Source organism: Tamandua tetradactyla, chromosome 1 (assembly GCF_023851605.1).
Source record: "Tamandua tetradactyla isolate mTamTet1 chromosome 1, mTamTet1.pri, whole genome shotgun sequence".
NCBI lineage: Eukaryota > Metazoa > Chordata > Mammalia > Pilosa > Myrmecophagidae > Tamandua > Tamandua tetradactyla.
Genome location: NC_135327.1, coordinates 218,857,865 through 218,874,332, shown reverse-complemented (window position 1 = coordinate 218,874,332; position 16,468 = coordinate 218,857,865). Strand labels below are relative to the sequence as shown.

The 16,468-nt window shown below is 34.5% G+C and overlaps 1 protein-coding gene and 1 long non-coding RNA gene across 4 annotated transcripts in view; both read right to left on the bottom strand.

The window, feature by feature from the left end:
• The window catches only part of EPC1 (enhancer of polycomb 1), a 112,949-nt gene that overhangs the window by 74,793 nt on the left and 21,688 nt on the right, over positions 1-16,468 (bottom strand). The window lies entirely within an intron of this gene.
• LOC143676937 (uncharacterized) lies at positions 6,453-16,466 on the bottom strand. The gene is made up of 2 exons (XR_013172319.1): positions 11,423-16,466; positions 6,453-9,895 (listed from the first exon to the last, which is right to left on the bottom strand). It is a non-coding gene; the product is annotated as an uncharacterized LOC143676937 (long non-coding RNA).

Below are 16,468 nucleotides of genomic sequence, written 5' to 3'. Positions count from 1 at the left end.
AATATTAGAGAAACATTGCCTATTATATCTTCCTCTGTAAAAATCACATTGTATGGTCTCAGAGATAACCTACAGAAAAGAAACCACTTTACTAATGTTTAATACAGTATTTCCAAAATTTATCTATGGTACTGCTTTCCATTTATAAGCAATTATTACCTTAATTCTGCAAGAACACACTTGGGTAATATTCTATTCTAGGTAATTCAAGGTAATGGAAGTTTTCCTGATACTTTTCTCTACTTCAAGAAGGCTGAAATGTGAACTTTGAACATTACCTTATAAATGTAAACACATATTTATCATCACTTATTTAAGATTTTTATCCTGCTAAAAAGCGGACAAAACAAGACTTAAATATAAAACCGAGCAGAGTGCTAACAGGCAACAGGATTACCATACTTTGGCAATGTTTTTAAAACAAAATGAACTAAAAATGTTTAGCTACAGAGAATATGTTGAGAATAATATGTTGAACCTTGATTAAGGAATTTTTTTTTTTTTTTTTGCATAGGCAGGCACCAGGAAGTGAACCCAGGTCTCCGGCATGGCAGGTGAGAACTCTACCTGCTGAGCCACAGTGGCCCACCTTAGGATTTTTTATTCTACCTTAAACTCTCTAAATTACAGTTTCCAATCCATAAGTTAGGAACCACCTAGGCTGTTGCAAGCAATCAATGAAATAATTAATGCTAAGAGCTTAGCATGGACCTGACATAAATGTTATGCTCAATAAAAATGAACTATGGTTTTCTAGTTTCCATTTTATTTTTTTATATGTTTATTTATTCCTTTGAATAGATCCTTTTACTTTTCTGGGCTTTATTTTTTATATATAGATTATGAAATATAACATTGTTGGTAAAGGTCTCAAAACTCTGAGCTAAGGAAAAGAACTGAAAATCCTCAAATGAAACCATAGACCTACAATAGTATTTACATGAAATTTATTTGAATACTACACTCATCTTCTAAAATCATTTTGTTTTCATTTAGTGGTTCCATAGCTGTTGTATGTTTAGTTATAAGGAGTTCTGTTGCATTATTTTCCCCTTGATGAATGTGCTAAAGGATTGCCCAGTGACTGCTCAGTCTCCAAATCTGGTCATGCCAGCTCCCCAGGGGGTCAGGGCCTCTCGGGACAGGTTACTATTGTTTCCTCAGGGTGAATGAAGCCACATGTAACAACAGTGGCATTGCTACTTTGAATGCAAGTAACAGCTTGCATTCGAAGTAGCAATATAATGTGAGATTCAGCACCATATGCTGGAAGGTACACTGGCTTCCACAATGAAGATCTGAATTCTAGTTTGTTATCTACCATTTACCAGCAGTATGACAAAATAAATTGTTTCATTTCTTAAGTACAGTCTTAAGTACTTCATATGCTTGGTGTAAAAAAACACTGGTTTTCTTCCCTCTTAGGCTATCATGAAGGACGAATGAAATAATGTAGTTGTTTCTGTTTGTTTAAATGGGATATACCAGAAATGGGTTGGCTTCTAACAATGGAGATTTATTAAGTTACAAGCTACAATTCTAAGGCCATGGAAATGGCCAAATTAAGGCATCAATAAGAGGAAAACTTCAATGAAGAAATACCAATGGCATCCGGGGTTCCTCTGTCACATGGGAAGGTATCTGCTGGTCCTTGGCTTCTGAGTTCCATTGTTTTTCGGTTCTGTGTGTCCCTGCTTGCTTCTCTGAGGACATCGCTCTGAACTCTGTGTCCTACAGGTCTTCTGTTAGCATCTGCAGGGGTTTTCTCTCTCTGTGTGCCCTTCACTTGGTTTCATTTCTTGCTCCCTGTCTCTGTCTTCTCTTCATAGAGGAGTCCAGTAAAAGGATTAAGACCCAACTTGAATTGGCTGGGTCACATCTCCATGGAAACAACATAATCATAAGGTCCTATCCACAATGGGTCTGTACCCGCAAATATGGATTAAAAGAACATGGCTTTTCTGGGGTACAAAGCAGCTTCAAACTAGCTCAGTGGTGAAAAATCTCTGAAAGTTGCAAAGTTCCGTAAAAATATAAGGAAGAATATATTATTATAATTTACTCACACCAATGTGGTTAGGAAGGACACAAACAAAAATCCTCCAAAATAACACATTGGAACAGAGCTCCTACTTTGGGCTGGGCATTTTATATGTATTATTTTATTTAATCCACAAAATCTTATAAGATAGCATCAGTGCCTTTCATTTAGAAAGAGTTCAATCAATATTGGATATCATTATTATTTAACAAAAAATCTGAACACTGTTCTTAAAGAAAGGTTAAGGAATAGCTTCCACAGTAGGCTGGAGAGTTGCTCCTGAATAGGCTGAACTAGAGTCATAATATCTTCATTTTAACATAAATGCTAGACTGGGTTTACACTGGTGGTTCAGTCCTTCTTTCCTGTTTTGCATAAAACACTCAATACTTAATTAAAAATAAAAATGCTATTCTGAATATAAAAAATGTTTTTCCTTGAATAATTTTTCAAATCCTATCCTTTCCATTCTCTCCTATTCACAAATGGTGAGCTAGTTAAGATACACACATATACTTCCTTACTTCTGGCATATAGGGAACACTATTGCATGTCTCCCCAGTATCTGATTAGTCTCCCTTTCTCAGTCTTAATTGAACTCTTTGCCTTTATTTTCTTGAGCTTTTCCATAAGCTGTGCTTTTTCAAATAACTATACTTTTACTGTCTACTTGAAAAGCAGTGGTTCTTCAGCATTAGTTATGAGTAGTGCTCAATAAAATAGCCTTTCTTAACATTCTCTTAATTCTCAGTGGGAATAGGAAAACAGAAAATAACCTAATTTGTTAATAGTATTGCCTCCAGGATGTGGGTTTTTAACATTAAAAAAAAAGTTTTGAATGTTACTTTTTTTTGGTGCATGGTCTGGGAATTGAACCCGGGTCTCCTGCACGAAAGGCGGGTGTTCTAACCACTGAACCACCCATGCATTTTTTTTAAATTGAGCCATGTTACATTTTTATAATTGAGTCATTCAGTGGATTAAAAGGAAAAAAAAAGGTCATGCTAGGCTCCCACACGTGGATTAAATTCATGAGCATTTTATTTTAAAAGATGCACGTTCCAATCCTGGCTCTGTCACCAATTAGCAGCACGATCTTGACCTTAATCTCCCTGTCCCCCAGTCTCCTCAACTTTGAAAATTAAGTCTAAGCCTTAATGATTTCTCCCAACTCTCAAATTTTACGATGATCTTACTTTTCTATAGGTGGCAGAAAGTCATGGAGGTATATGCAATTTTTTAAAGAATATGAAAAACAAAGGAAAAGATAATTTCAAGAAATGTGTTTTCTGTAGATACTATGCCTCTAACACTTCCTGACTATGCATTTACATAGTACAGAAAGCCCTTCAGATGAATATAACATTAATCAAATCCTGACAGGTATGCCCTACGGAGATTATTTTCAGTGAAGGCGTAGAATAGGTTATGGTCTATTACTTGGTAACTAATTAGTTACACTTGATGCGTAAATAAGAGCTTCTTATAGGATGACTTTCCTAGTGGAAGTTGCTTTGTCATGAATATGGTTGAAAGTGATCTGAGGGAACCTTGTAGCTTACAAGTACATCATTAAAAATGGAAAGTAAGGACTCAGAATTAATATGGAAAGATAGATGCAAACTTCAAAATGAAGACTAAAGCTGAAATGACCAACATAATTAAGTCCAGTAAAGATCTGCAGTTAGTATGATATTCTCAGTGGAAAAGGCCGGGGAATTTCTACGTAATAAATTAAAGAGAGGAATTAACACAGGAACACTGTTCAGGCACTTCAAAAAAGTAGTTATAAAATAGATAATTATGGTAACAATTTTACCAGTTGTATAAAATATGAAAATATGATGAATACATTTAAATCTTGTCAAGACACTTAATTATGTCTCATATACTTCAACAAGGTTTCCTGAACTTGTTTTATTTGGGCACCATCTTTGTGCAAGCATTATTTTACAAACCATGGGAGATGGAAAAGAAAAAGGAGACATAGTCATTGCCACTAATGAAATGGATTTTTGTAAGCACAAAACACGGTATACACAGAATATGCCCTGTTTTGTGGTTTTTGCATTCACACAGTCCTGACTTTTTCTTTTAAATGGACAGGCACTGGGAATCCAACCCATCTCCTGCATGACAGGTGAGCATTCTGCCATTGAAAGGTAGTATTTTAAATAATTTGATATTATTATACACCCAGGTTTACAAATCTTTTAAATAAAATATACAGGAAAAATTTCATAAATTTATTTTGAAAATTTTTTCCATCTATTTTCATGATATTTAAGAATGAATTTTTGCAGAAAACTAGGTTAAACCAAAAATGTATTCATCGTTTTAGAGTTCCACTAATGAAAATTAGAAATCATAATTTAGTAATTGTGGAATTGTCAGACCATTGATTTATTTGGCCATTTAAAATGACAAATATGAAGTATGAAGTATTGATACACAGAAGCAAGCATATAAAAGAAGGTTAAGAGAATAAAAAGCCTCAGACAAAGGATCACCCACAGTGATTATATCCTCATAAATGCATATGATGGACTTCGAGAGAATTACGAAGAAACAAGGACAGAGAGAGGTTTTTCTCCCTAAGTGTGAACTGTATGAAACAATATGATACTGTCTTCCCCACAGACACGAGAGAGAAATTTCTGGCCGGTGTAATGTGGCATTCACAACAACAAGTTCCAGAGCTTGCCATCCAGTTTCCCACTCCAATATTAACAACCTTCCAAACTTTTAAAAAGGTTAATGAAGGGTGAATTTAACCAGAAAATCTGATTAAATTTAGTGCAGACTGTTTTGAATTTCAGATATAAAGAAAAAAAATCCAATTTCCTAATTATAAAAAGGCAAAATTTTAAATTCCATATATTTGAATGTAACGTAGAATGTATATTAAATTTTTAATTCTTTATTTGAGATTTTTATCTTCAAGATTTTTTCCACTTTTTCAATAGTTCCTTTCACATTGTGCAGCTGAATAAGTATACTTAAAAAAAAAAAAAGACTGTTTAGGGTCATATAAAAGTGTGTTTTCAATTGAAATACTTTCACATCAAACAGTGAAGTCCTACTCTTTTGAAAGTAAATAAGTAAAGAACTGCCTATGTCAATGCTCTCAAATAAATAGCAATGTCATCCTGACACTGGCCAGACTAACACAGTGCAGCTGTTATTTTTTTCTGTTTTAATTTCTATTCATTGTGGGATAAAGAATTTTAAGCTATTACTAATAGAAGTTGCCTGAAAAATAAAAACTTATAATTGTAAAGAAATGTTAAATAAACAAATCCCTTATGCATTCTTTCAACTTTTAGGTGCCCTCATGCTGCCCTCTGCTGCCCAGTGTCCACACTTAATGAAGATGGTCCCAACTTTCCAAACCTTTTCTACTTCTCTTTGCTCTCCCTAACCAAACTTCCCTAGTCAGAGATCTCCACCCTTGGAGCTTTCCTTTACGAGACTAATGGGAAACAAGTTCATATAAGAGGTACTTTTCTTCTGTTTATTCCAACTCCATTTTCTAGCCAGTTAACACATGGCATTTAAACTGGTGGGCTGCAGGCACCAACCTAGCATGGAGATTCTTAGCTTGGGATTCCAAGTCCTTCTTGTGCTGGTTCCAAACTACCATTATGAGCCTACCTTCTCCATCACCAGTTCCCAACTCCCCACATTATAACTTAGTACTCATACTGGTCTGCTAGCTGGTGGTTTCCAAATGTCTTGCACTTTCTCCCCTCCTTGCTCATGCAACTTTCTCTTCCTGGAGTGTCTTCTCTCAATGCCCACATGTTCAGAGTCTCCTTATCCTACAAGGCTCTGGTCAAAAGCTACCTTCTCCATGAAGTTTACCAATATTCCCAAATGATTCTCTTCTGCTCTCTTTCATCCTTTGATACTTTCACGGCACTTACTTCATTCTTCCTTCTATTATAGATAGTTGGCACACTTCTCTCTCCTCTAGACTGTAAATTCCTTGAGGAAAAGGACGATTATGGCTTATTCATTTTTATTTACCTTACTTAGAAGGCTCAGTATACTTTTCTTAAAAATGTACTAGATGCTCCAAAAAAGATTTACTTAATGAGCAAAGAACATATAGCACATAAGAGAACCTAACACTTGGAAAGGCTAAATGACTCACTGACTTTTTTTGAAATGCAATTTTATTGAGATATATTCACATGCCATATAATCATCCAAAGTATATGATCATATAGTTGTGCATTCATCACCACAATTTTTGAACATTTTCATTCCTCCAAAAAATTAAAATAAGAATACAAATAAAAAAGAACACATAAAACATCCCATACCCTTTTTGCTGCACTCCCCCCCATTATTTTTGTGCTGATTTTTTTACTCATGTGTCCATACACTAGATATAAAGGGAGTGTCATGTCCATACACTAGATATAAAGGGAGTGTCAGCCATAAGGTTTTCATGATCACATGGTACTGACTTTTTTTTTTTTCCACATAGGCAGGCACTGGGAATCGAACCTGCATCTCCAGCATGGCAGACAAAAATTCTGCCAGTAAGCCACCATCATACCATCTGAGACACTGACTTTTAATAGTGTCTGGAAAGGATAATAATTTATCCTAGACAGTCTCTTTAATACTGGAATATCAATACACCTGAATGGTGATAGTTTTAATTCCCATCTGTGCTGGTTTGAAAGGAAGTGTGCCCCCTAAGAAAAGCCATGTTTTAATATAAGTCCCATTTCATAAAGTAGAATAATCTCTATTCAACACCGTATGTTTGAAACTGTGATCGGATCATCTCCCTGGTTGTTGTGATTTAGTTAAGAATGGTTGTTAAACTGGATTAGGGGATGACATGTCTCCACCCATTTGAGTGGTCTTGATTAGTTTCTGAAGTCCTATAAAAGAGGAAACATTTTGGAGAATGAGAGATTGAGAGAGAGCAATACTACGAAGCAGAGAGTCCACCAGCCAGCGACCTTTGGAGATGAAGAAGGAAAACGCCTCCCAGGGAGCTTCATGAAACCGGAAGCCAGGAGAGAAAGCTAGCAGATGATGCTGTGTTCACCATGTGCCCTTCCAGCTGAGAGAGAAACCCTGAACTTCATCAGCCTTCTTGAACCATGGTATCTTTCCCTGGATGCCTTTGATTGGACATTTCTATATACTTGTTTTAATTGGTACATTTTCTTGGCCTTAGAACTGTAAACTAGCAACTCATTAAATTCCCCTTGTTAAAAGCCATTCCATTTCTGGTATATTGCATTCCAGCAGCTAGCAAACTAGAACACCATCACACCACGTAAGGCCTACCTTGATCTCTGAAATCAGACTTCTCTATGAAAAAGTTAATTTAGAGCATTTTTTGAGTGCTTATGCCACATCAGGCCACTGCTCTAGGTATTTTAGAGGAGGAGGTAGAATTATTTTGTGTCACAGAAGAGGAAACCGAGGATCTAGGCAGTTAAGTAATTGGCCCAAGGTTATACAGGTAGCAAAGGGCAGAGCTAAGAACCCCAAATAGACCAAAATCAAACTTAGGTCCTTATAATCTCTTCAACAGAAATGTAGACAGTTAGGCTTCTGGTCAGTTACTATTGAAGTTAAAATTTTTGTTCGGTCGAGTAACTTTCAAGTTTGTAACCACATAGTCAGCAAAGCCATGAAAGAGCTTCAGTAGAAAGAGCTTTCAATCAGAGATGATTGACCCAGAAGAGAGAATGTGAAAGAATGTGGGGTTCTGCCATATTTGAAGGCCACTAATTTTAGATATAAAAGACAGTACATGTGCTAAAAAATAAAGAAATGCAAAATCCAAATTTGTCAATTGCTATAGGTACTTGGGTGGGGATTATTGAATTTGACCAGCCTTGGAAAATAAAGATATGATTCACACCAAAGGGAATAGGCCTTATGAATACTTCTTTTTTTTTTTTTTGACATGGTAAATTTAAATAAGTCTCAGCAAGTCCCATCAGCATTTCAGACATGGATCTATTTGTTTTCCAACCAAAGCCTCTATCAACAAGCTGAGAAGGCAGATCAAAAATGTCATTGGGAAAGGACACATCCAAAATTGTTTGGTAGGACAACTGTTTTCATAGCAGGCAAACATCTTTTAATTCCAGAAAATTTGACAATAAGTACAGAAATGTTTTTAAAAATATTTTATTGTTAATCATTCTGTACATAGTTGATAGTGTAAGTAATTATACAGTTCAATGGAGTAAAACATCAGCTTATTAAACTTGTGATTTTAAGTAGAACTCCTAAGTTTATATATAGTATTGAAACATTTAAGAGAACCTAAGGATCACCATAATTAGAAGTTAAATTTATTAGATTTGTAAGACTTGTTCTTGAAAATGTTAACTAAGTACCAAAGAAAGAAATAGAATGTAGTAAGCTTATAAATACCATTTAAAATGTTAGGGGGTGTTTAATGTTTGTTATAAATGAAAACAAATATTATTTAAAGGAGCATGATTTCTAAAATTTGTGAGGTTTATAAATATGACAAGACTTGTAAACTAAATTTAAAAACATAAAGAAGAACTAGTTTTTGGATATGCAACTTTAATAAATTTTGTACTATTTTTTAAAAACTCAAATTAACTCTGAATAGTCTTTCAATGTACAAGACATTCTCAAGGGCATCAAAATAACTTACAACTGAAGAGCTGCTGTAGAGCTATTTATCTTCCTGCCAAAACTGGTGTTCATCAGGCAGTCAGCTATTGCTTCACCCTGGAGAACTGGTTTGAGTGTCCAGTGAATCTTCAGGTCCCTCATTTCCCAGGAGACAAAGTGTAGCTTTTGAAACTCTCTTTTGTGAGGTAGAAGCACTTGTCCAATGACCTCCCCAATTTTTGATTTAGTGGCTTGGTTCAATAGCCATTGACCTGTTTTGTATAATGTAGTGACCCTCAATCCCATTGGTGTGTTGGAACCCCAGGACAGCTTTTGGAAAATACTTATGCCCAGATCCTACCCTAGACCAATTAGAATCTCTGGAAGGGGTGCCCAGTTATTTTCTTTTTTCAAGTTTGTGGGTGTTTCTAAGTACGCGAAATTGAGAACCACTGTTGGAACAATCCAAGGGTGCCTAGTCTGTAGGACCTAGGGGCATTCTAGACCATCGCTGGCCAAGAAAACACTTCATGAATCTGTGTTATCCAACAGAGTTAGTCACTAGTCACATGTGGCTATGGGACACGTGAAATGTGGCTAGTGTGTCTGAGGAACTGAATTTTTAATTTTAATTAATTCAAATTCAAGTTTTAGTAGCTACACAAGGCTAGCGACTACTATATTGGAGAGCAAAGTTCTGGCAGTTTTAGGGCCTTCAGATTGAGTCTGTTCTTAATAGGTGTTGAATGTCTCTTTATGAGGTTGGACCACACCAGCCCCAAACTTGCTGTCCTCTTCCCTTCCAGGGTCCTTCATACCAGCTTCTTCACAAGACCTCTGTGGCATGCAAGGATCATTTGAAGCATACATTGTCTTCTGGGGATGGTCAGGGCATTTGATTTATGGATGTTTTTTCTCTTTCATGTTGGCAGTTTGCTTCTTGGACTTTATGCTTTCATGAAAAAATGAGCAAAAGCCATCTGAACTAAAAAGTTCTTAAGTATCAAAGTTAAATAAAGGTGCAGTGAAGCAATTCAACCCTTGGAAAAGGTCCTATTCACTCCTTGGCACGGTCTAGTGTTTCTCAACTGGTGTTTGTGACCTCTCTTTCTTGGAGGATGGAGAGTTTCCAGTGGATTGAGGCAGTGGCCTGAGTTTCAGAGCTAAATATAGGTCATTGGCATGGCAGCCTCCCTTTCTCAGTCTCACTGAAACCAGAACCTATTAATGAATATAGGGCGTTAGGGGTTGGTGGGATAAAAATCTTGAGAAAGATCAGTAAAATGCCATACCTACAGAAGGCTTTTTCAGATGTAACTTGCTATTGAGCAAAAGACTAAGTTCTACTATTTTTACCTATGTTCAAAAATAACTTGCAAATTATGGATCACTGTGTTTTAAAAAATGGTTAAACACACACATATGAATTGTTGGCAAATAAGTTTAAAATATGATATTAATGCTACGGCATAAGAACAATCCTCTTTCCAGTCTTTGCTCAACTCTCATCTTTTCATTGATGTTAGCCCCATTTAATGTTGCAGAAGTATTTATTCATATATTTGCAAATATTAAATGGCACCCTTTAAAGTTTGTGATCATATTTTATTTAGGCAGGTTCCACCTTATTCTCTAGATCAGAGATTCTTCAAGGGCGGCCCCTGGTTCAGCAGCATCAGCATCACCTGGGGACTTGTTAGATGTGCAAATATCAGGTCCCATCCCAAACTTACCAAAGCAGCAACGTGGGAGAGAGGCCTGGCAATGCCTGTTTAAACAAGCCTTCCAGGTGATGCTGGTACATGCTCAATTTTGAAATTCACCCTGCTAGAATGCAGTGAGTTCCCTAAGAATGTTCTAGGGAAGAAAACTTCTATATATCCAAAATTTGATGAAGACCAAAACATTTTAGTACATGAAATTGGCTTTGTAAAATTTGAAAGAAGTCAATATTCTATTTGGATCTAAGGTTATGAATCATGAATGTATCTACTTCCACAAAGCCTCATGGAATCTCTAGTCTTTTGTGTTTTTTGCCCTACACAAATTCAACTTCTGAAAGAATTTCACAAGATGTTGTTGAAGGTGTTCCTGAGATGTTGCACAAGTGTACTTTAAGTATATTCAACACATAAAAATTTGGTTATATATATATAGCTGATAAACTAGGAGGGCAATTACTCATTTTATGATGAGATTATCAGATGGATAAAATAATTCACCAGAGGAGTCATTTAAGGAGTGATATCATACAGTGCATTTAAAATGTCAATTTATAGAATACAACTTTACAAATATCTAATGTGGCATTCAGTAGAGTAGTTAAGTACATGAGCTCTGATTTCAGACTGTCCATTTATTAGCTGTGTACCCTAGGGCAAGCCTCAGGTGTGCAAACTTCTCTAAGCTTCAGTTTGCTTGTCTGTAAAATGGGAACAATAATTCCCCTTCCTCCCAAGTTTTTTTGTGAGGATTTAAGGAGCTAATAGAAGTGCATTTAGCCTTGAGGCAGGAACACAGTAAGCTCTAATTGTTATAATTTTTTCAATAACCCATACCTATGACCAGTCTGGTCTCTGTGAAAACAGATATAAATTTCATCACTCAAGAATGTTTACACAAAGCAGTTAAAGTTTACCCAAAGTAAATAAGAGCTAACCCTATTGAGCACTAGAAACACCCTTCTAATAGTTCTTCTCTTGCCAAACCAATCATGGTAATTTCAATCTCCTAACATGTCCTACAAACCTGGTCAATGAGCTGCAAGAAACAGAGTGCTGTGGGTCTCTGGGAAAGGATTTCCTCCCTTACTAAAAGACACATAGAAGCAACTCTCCTTCCTTCTGGCCTTTGAATTGTGATACCAAGACATGATGTTTGGAGCTGCAGCAGCCATCTTGTGACCACGAGAAGGACGTTACTAACACGATGGACATGTAAAAACATGGAACCCACCAAGGAAATGGATAACATTGTTGAGCTACTGAACCAAACCTAGTATGGGCTTGCCTCCTAATTACTAAGGTCCTATTGTTTATCCCAGCAGTCAGGTTTCATATTAGTATGAAAGCAAACTAAATGATATAACACAACCAGCTAGTAAGGGTCTACTCAGTATCAACGAATTGACTCTATGACAACAAAATTTATTCCTGCTGTCATTGTAAACCATATATAGACACTCCTTACTAAATATTTCCTTCTCCTCCATTTCATCTATATAAAAATAACATGTCATTCCTGCTCCATACCTGATGTGCTGGTCTTAATTAACCATTAGCTAAATATCCAACTATGTTATCTTCATAATTTTAAATATTTGTTTTTGTTTAAAAATTTTCTGTGAAATGTATTTCACAGGTTTAGAAATATTTCTAAATATTGCAAAAAATTAGAAATTATTGCAGAAGATTTAAAATAAAAACAAATATTTAAACTCAAATATAATTTGTACTTTTATTTCTCTACTTCATCTTCACAATTTATATTTGTATTGACGTTTGTATCATGATAATGTGAGCAAAATGTTCAAAATGAGGCCCTACCAGGTTTTTCCCCCAAAGTTATCACAAATGGAGCTTAAACAGACATGTCCAAAAAACTGCTACTACCAGAATGTTCCTCTCAGTCTCTCCTCTCAAACACATAAGTTAATGTTTTATTTATTACTTTGCAATAGGAATACATATTAGGCAACCATCTATTTATACAGAATCCATTTGGACTCTCTAAAATATGAGGTTATCTCCCCTCCCTGCAATGTATGAGTATTCGGTGCTCAAATAATGGTCCTTCAATGGAAGGACCCTTGTCAAATATTGTATAAACAGATTTATTATATATAATATTATATAAGATTTATATATTATATAAACCAATTTAATTATTAATTATTAAATTATATTATTAAATTATTAATAATTTAAAAATCCAGAAAAATTTTTTTTTGGCCTTGCTTCCCCATGAGAACTTTGCATATCCAAGATTTCAAATTTAAAGCTTTGAACCATGCTGGACCATAAACCTCATGACAGCAGGTTTCCTTGCCTGTTTTTCTTAATGTATCTCAGCATCATAGCATAACATATAAGTAGGGAGGGGTGAAACCTACAACAACCAACCAAACCCCCAAATAAAGATAAATCTTGAACAAATCAAGTATAAAAAATACCCTTCTCATTCTTTTCATAAAGAAATCTTTATTTTCCCTCTATATTCTCCTTATGAATCTCTTTTAGGAAAGATAAACAAGGTCGTAACACAAACATCCATTTTGTCTATTATTTTCTCCTTCTCCTTTGCAAAACCATGATGAAGATAGTAATGTAGCTGTACAGTTTTATGGAAAGTAATGATATGTCCAAGGAATCATGATGCATATATGCACAAGAAATGGGGGGGATTAGAAATGCAGAGTTTCAAGTTTGTATTAGACTTGGTTTCCAAAGGGAAAAATTTTAGCAAATTTTCCTTTTCCAAAAAAAGTTCAATCCAAAGTATATTTGATTGTTCCTGATTATTATTTTCAGCATTTTATGTTAGGTCATCTTATTATCTCTGAAAATGTTACCTCTCTTTGTTACCTCTTCTTTCCTAATGGGTTTGTTTACCCTGAAAATTTCCTCAATCTTTCACAAGACTAATGAATACAAATTAATAAATTAGGAAATATACTGGCTCATTACATTAGGTCTGAATATAATTTTTCAGTTCATTTCTGTTATGGATCAAGACCCATATTTTGAGTTCATTTTTCTGAGATTTATCATTTAGAATTTTATTTACAGATACCCCATGTCTTTAACATTATTTCTTTCTTCTTTCTGCAACATGCTTTTTTGACCATTTCACTACTCATTAACCCCTTCCTCCATGAGAGGGATGAGCCGGATGGAAAAACAGGGACTCTTTTTTTTGCCTGGGCAGGCACCGGGAATCGAACCCGGGTCTCCAGCATGGCAGGTGAGAACTCTGCCTGCTGAGCCACCATGGCCTGCCCAAAGTGACATTTTAATTTAGTAAATTTTGCTACTTGTTAATGATGTGCAAGAAGGAAATAAGTGTGTAATTATTGACTGGAATATTTTACAGTAAAAAAAAATAGTTTTATATTGTCAATGACCTAATAACTGCTACCATGGAAAATTGAGCTAGTTCTCAATATATTATCTTTAATAAAGATTTTTTTCCCTGATAAAAATCATCATAATTTGTAATATTTCTATTGATGACCACACCAAACACATGAATTAAATGTCTATAAAAATATCAATAAAAAAAGAGAATTAACTTCCTAAGAATGAGGGCTAACACGAAACACAAGATGGATTTAAAAATGGAGAATAACAAAAAATAGTGATTTGCTTTTGCCTCATAGATTTAAATCTTCTTACTTACATAGTGCTTGAGAGTCACATATAGAAGACTACCTTTAATACAAATATCTACAGATGATTTTAAGAAGTGGGAGATTTAACTATAGCGGTGACTTCATAATCAATGATGTAATAGTCAATGATGTAGGAGAACAAAGAGCATTGCATAGCTACATATGGACTTCATAGAATCAGTTTGTTTTTAAGAAGGGGGCTATCACATAAACATTTATAGTTTGTACAGATTAAAATGGAAAATAACACCATTCTGAACAGCAGAATATTTTAACAATAAACAGGTCAGAAAGTACATTTTATTGGGTCGATTAACTTCAGAGAACTAAACTCTCTAGCATAACCAATGGATTAGATAATATATTTACACCTGCAGTATTTCATTCTATAAATAATCTATAATGTCAAAAACCAATCTTGATGGGGTCACTTAAATTTCACAAAGAGAAACAATGTTTCAGTGAACATTTTCAAAATATAATATGAACAAAACACAGCCTTAATACATAATTTTTTTTGAAGTTAAAAGAGAGGGCCCTATATTGATAGATTATAGGAACACTAAAATCAGTAATACTATTTTCAGTTATATTTGCACATTCTTTTTCTTCAAAATTTTAAATGGCTAAATAGTGAAGTGAGCATTTATATATTTCAAAGGGAATGAAATCAATAACTCCTGAAATTTTCACTCAAATAATCTATTAAATCACATGGAAAAGTGATGGAGGGTACTATTTCAGTTGTTTTCTATTTTATTTGGCAAAATAATATGTTTTAAAGAACAATACTATTCCTCCCACTTTCTTTTTGAATGAAGGATATACTTACTATCTTCAAAAACAACTAAACTGTTTGTAATGACCAGTAAAAACTATGTCATACCCTAATATATTTCATTCTTGGTAGGCTTTGGGCCTAAATCCCATATTTTCTAATCAGACAACTCTCAACAAGAAAGATCAAAAAGATCTAATCCTGCACTTAAGATATGTAAGCACCAATGTTTTAAAAGTTAGAAGTAGTTGTACACATACTCTTAAAAATCATCTTAGTCCAAAATTATTTGCTTTTTTAAAAGAATATACATGAATTCAATTAAAATATCATTTTGAAATAAAACACATAAATAATAACCCAGGCATTATTACATGTCAAACTACTATAGAATTCTCAGAAGATGCTTGGTATAGTTATTTAAGAAATTCTGAGGATTAAAAAAAAATTCAACTTTTACAATGTTCAGTGAACTAATACTCAAACATTTTGTTACACTGAAAAGAAACATAACACATATGATTTTGTAATACATGGAAAAAACACAACATTACCGAGGAAGGAGCGTGTAAAGCGAATGCTTATTATTAAGGAATTCTGATCTAGAGATAATAAATCAGATAAGATGAAACACAACTGCAAACTGCACGCCTATCCCTGATATTCTTTGGTCTGGTTGTGACGACAACTCTGCTCTCATTCCCAGTTCTCAGATCATAGAAAATGTTTAGATAGTACAACTGAATAATTTCCTCTGACCAAATTGAACTTTCTTTGAGAAAATAAAGGGATAAGATAATAGATCAAATATTGCCCCACCTCTTTTTTTTCCTCCTTTTTTCTTTTAGTGAAACTGACATAAATTGTTGAGAAGCACTACAGCGCCACCAACACAGATCAATGCAAAACAAAAAAGATCTCCCACCGTGTGCAAAAAGGAAAAAAAAATTAGAAAAATGCTGAAAATTACAAAATGTCTCCCAAATCTACCTTTTTGAAGAAAAATAAGATCTGTAAAGACTATCTTATGAAGAGCTTCAAAGAAATACTATCTTAGAGTACGAGTTCAGATCTAATCAGCAAATAAAAGAACCACTATTTAGGAACAGCCATAACTTAATATAAACCTGGTTATGTCAATTTCCACCTTCATTATATCAAGGGCAGCTTTTCTATAGTTTGTATCCAAGTAATCCATCCAGAGAACCACAATAGGCCTATTTGTTTCTTTTTGAAAAAACTATATCCATAGTTTGCCTGCTGATAATTTAGTCCTGGACAAATTAGGTAATACATAATTTTTATAAAGAGGATATGCACATATTTGGTATCACCAACATTGCTGGCACAAAACAAGTCCATCTTGAAATATCTGAGTTCCCCTGTAGTTCACAGTAATTAAAGTATAATTTACGTTTTAAATATTTTAGCTTTAACAATGAAAAACAAAAACTATTTTTTTTCCTTTCGGTAAAAATTAACCAGACCAAGATTAGGTGGAATGTGCAGAGATCAAAGCCAAAGAAATATACAAAGATTGGTTTTGTTAGAAGAAACACAATGAAAATCCTTTTTATCTGGTGTCTCCTTGAAAGATCGAACAACGTAAATGTTTAAAATTACAAAC